Here is a 4,475-nt window from a genome sequence, read left to right on the forward strand (position 1 = left end):
TAACTTGACTTTATCATGCATCAGTAGATGCATGACAGAGAGAACCAAGGAGGTGATACTTTCCCCTCTATGCGACTTTGGTTAGACCACAGTTGGAGTACTGCGTCCAGTTTTGGGCCCCATAGTTCAAGAAGGATGTTGATAGACTCAAGAGAGTCCAGAGGAGGGCCACTCGTATGGTTAGGGGCTTACAGGACAAGCCCTATGAGGAGAGACTGAGGGATCTGGACCTCTTCAGCCTCCGCAAGAGAAAGCTAAGAGGTGATCTTGTGACTGCCTACAAATTCATTAGGGGGATGCAGCAAGGGATCGGAAATGCTCTGTTCACCAGGTCGCTTCTTGGGGTAACAAGGAACAGTGGTCATAAACTCACGGAGAGCAGATTTAGCCTAGATACCAGGAAAGACTTTTTCACAGTGAAGGTGGCCAAAACTTGGAATGGGCTTCCAAAGGAGGTGGTGCTCTCTCCTACCTTGGGGGTCTTTAAGAGAAGGCTGGATAGGCATCTGGTTGGGGTCAACTGACCCCAGCACTCTTTCCTGCCTAGACAGGGGATTAGACTCAGTGATCTGTTGAGTTTTCTTCCGACCCTAGCATTTGTGAATCTATGAACCTAAAATAGAATTTAGGTAGACTTTAGGGTCATAGCAAGGTAGGACTTGAAGGGATCTCCCAGGCCCATCTAGTCCAGTCCCCTGCCTAAGGCAGTATTGTTCCTGACTAAAAGTCCCAGCCAAGTGTCTAGCTAACCTGCTCTAGGGGTGGAGTTCACAACCTCTTTAGGTAGTCTGTTCCAATGCTTGACCACCTTTGTAGTCAGAAATCTCCAATCTAACTTTTCTCTGCTGCAGTTTGAGTCTGTTGCTCCTACTCCTGTCCATTACAGCCACAGAGAATAGTCTATCTGCATCCTCTTTATAAACACCTTTCAGGTATTGAAGACTGTTATCCAATGCCCCCTTAATTTTCTCTTCTCCAGGGTAAATAACCCTAGTTCCTTCAGCCTTTCCTCTTGAATCATGCTTCCCAGGTCTCTAATATTTTTGTTGCTTTCTGCGTATCTCTTTCCAATCTGGGCACTTCATTCTTGAAGTGTGAGGCCCAAAACCACAGTACTCACCAGTACATAGTAGAGCAGAAGATTCACTTCCTTTAATTTGCAATTGGCACTCCTGTTAATACAACCCAATATACTGTTGTCTTTTACGAAAGAGCACACTGGTTCATAATCACTTAATGGTCTGTGTAACAGGGCAGTAAGATGTGCCTGCTCCTTTAAGGCTAAAGCAGCCTGGCCAGGGAGCTCTGGCAGTTAAGCAGAGCTCCCTAGCTGTGGGTCCCCGAAGTAATAGCCTAAGGGGAAAATTGGGCAGCTTTTGCAGTCATCACATGACTGGAAGGAGGCAAGGTTTCAGGACATATAAATTCGGGGCTGTAGCTAGCAGGCACATGCAGCTACCTGAGATCTGGTGCTGCCTGCTTTGCTACCCGATAGAGGTGTGTGAAACAGGCCCTATTGGATTTAGATTCGACCGGAATCAGGGACAGCGATTCAATTTGTTGATTCGGATCACTGTCCCTGATTTGATTCAGCCAAATCTGAAGATACAGTGCTGATTTGGAGAATCAGTGGTTTGGATATTGACACAGCTTTAAATGTTTTTTCTATATGCCTTGAGGTACCAGGTGCAGCTTGTTAATGCTGCTGTGCCGGGGCGGATGGAGCATCTCACAGGAGCACGGGGGGCTCCCCCCTGTGTACTTGACAGCGAACCCAGAAGGGGACTGGAAATACTTCTGGTCAACTTCCGGGTCTGCCAGGGAGTGTGCAGGGGGGGCCGCCACACCCCCCTGGCTCAACAGTCGGCTGGGGGGGACCCCGGGTGCCCCCCAGACCCAGGAGGCACCAGTCACTGAGCCAGGGGAGTGCGGGGGCGGGGCAGTGAACTCTCCAGTGGACCCAGTAGTAGACCAGAAGTGCTTCTGGTCCACTTCCAGGTCTGCTGCCGAGCATGCTGGGGAGCCCCCCATGCTTCTGTGGGACATTCCATGTGCCCCAGCATCACAGCATTCACGAGCTGACTGCCACCTAGAGATATGTAGAAAAAACATTTAAAGCTGTGTCTATGTCCGAATCGCCAAATCTCTCCAAATCAATTCGGAGGGTTCCGACTCGATTTGGGGAGATTAAAGGGTCCTCTGATTTGATTTGGATTCGGAGAGTCGGCCACCAAATTGGGCCGAATCTCTGCTGAATTGAATCAGGGTCCAAAGCTTTGCACAGCCCTACTACCCAAGTGCTGCAAGACTTTAGGAACCTCCCAGGTACTTAGGATAGGGAGCTTGCTGTCCTAAGGGTGGAAGTTTGTCTCCTTAAAGGGGCATAGCGCTGTTGTCGGTGATAAAGTTATAGCCTAGGGGCTTATGCTTGTGTTTCTGTTTATACTGGAGGACTGGAGCTATGTGGGGCATAGAGAGCCCTAGCACCGGAGAGGGGCGCAGCTACAGGGGTGCAGAAAGCCCTAGCATCAGAGAGGGGGCACAGTTACAGGGGCGCAGAAAGCCTTAGCATAAGAGGAACTCAGAAGTAACAGGCAGTAGTATTACACCTGTGAGGCTTGGGACATTATAAGAGGGGAGGTTGGAGTTGTATAGTACGCCCTGAGTAGTAGGGCATAAATGGGCAGCCTCCTGCCTTGGAACCAACTTATTAATTCTATCAAAGGCATGGCAGGAAAGACAGGTGGGCAGACTACCTTTGACAGGTGCGTGGGCTGGTACTGGGACTGGCACCAAGACTGCCTCCGGTCACAGTCTACTGCAACCCCAGGTCATAGATTCATAGATGTAGATCAAGGGACCTTGCAGATCTTCTAGTCTGACCCCCTGCCCTGGGCAGAAGAGAAAACTGGGCTCAAATGACCCCAGCTAGGTAATCATCAAGCTTCCTCTTAAAGACCCCCAACGTAGGAGCCAACACTACTTCCCTTGGAAGTTGGTTCCAGATCCTAGCTGCCCTGACTGTGAAGTAGCGCCTTCTAATGTCTAGTCTGAACCTACTCTCTAACAACTTATGGTCGTTGTTCCTTGTTACTCCGGGAGGTGCTCAGGGGATCAGGGTTTCTCCCATTCCCCGCTGGTAAGTCTGTAGATGGCCATCAGATCCCCTCTCAGCCTTCTCTTGTGAAGGCTGAACAGGTTAAGGTCCCATAGCCTCTCCTCGTAGGGTCTGCCCTGCTGTCTCCAGATCATGCGAGTGGCCCTCCTTTGCACCCTGTCAATGCTGTCCACATCCCTCCTGAAGTGCGGCGCCCAGAACTGGATGCAGTACTCCAACTGCAGCCTGACCAGTGTCACATAGAGTGGGAGGATCACCTCCTTGGCCCTGCTTGTGATGCATCTGTGGATACACGACAAGGTGCGGTTAGCCCTACTGACTGTGTCCTCACATTGGCGGCCCATGTTCATCTTGGAATTGATAATGACTCCAAGATCTCTTTCTGCGACTTTGGAGAAGAGTGCCCAAGCCTTATAGGTATCCTGCTGGTTTTTACTGCCCAAGTGCAGCACCCTTCACTTGTCAGTATTGAATCCCATCCTATTCTCATTTGCCCACCCCTGTAACCCGTCCAGGTCTGGCTGTATTGTGTCCCTCCTTCTAACGTGCCCACCTCACCCCAAATCTTGGTGTCGTCCACGAATTTAACAGGGTGCTTTTCACCCCCTTGTCCAAGTCGCTAATAAAGAAATTGAACAGTGTGGGCCTAGGGACTGAACCGTGGGGGACTCCACTGCTCACATCCCTCTAGGTCGAAAATGACCCGTCCACCACCACTCTGAGTGTGGCCCCTCAGCCAATTTGCAATCCATCTGACTGTGTAGCATCAGTGCCACAGTTGCATAGCTTTAGGCCCTTCTCTGCAGTACTGCAGCCTAGCCAGTTATTTCATGATCTGTATATGTGCATGCAGTTGTTCTGTCCCAAGTGCAAGCAAGCCTTTGTGCTTGTCCTTGTTGAATTTAATATGATTGAAGGTGGACCACTTCTTCAGTCTATCCAGGTCCTTCTGGACTCTAGCCCTGCCCTCCAGTGTCTACAACTTTACCCAACTTTGTCTCATCTGTTAATTTGCTAGGTGTACATTCAGTCCCATCATTAAAATCATTAATGGAAATGTTGAATAGTACTGGACCCAGGACAGATCCCTGGGGAATCCAGATTTTAGCTGTTGATGATTACCTGTTGAGCACGATGATCTGACAGCTGGGTTTTGCTGCCTGGCTGGAGTGGGGTGGGCAGGTGGAACGGAACCTCTTGCCTCATGGCTCCACCTCAGCTACCCCAGCTGGGGTACTGGGGAGAGCTGGGCCAGGCCAGCTAGGTGGGGGAGCTCTCTTCTACCCCCACCCCCTCCAAGCGGGGAACAAACCCCAGCTGGCAGCTCTGGGGGGAGGGGGGCAAGAGGAGCAGGGCT

Source organism: Gavialis gangeticus, unplaced genomic scaffold (genome assembly GCF_001723915.1).
Source record: "Gavialis gangeticus isolate Ggan-Ray unplaced genomic scaffold, GavGan_comp1, whole genome shotgun sequence".
Lineage (NCBI taxonomy): Eukaryota > Metazoa > Chordata > Crocodylia > Gavialidae > Gavialis > Gavialis gangeticus.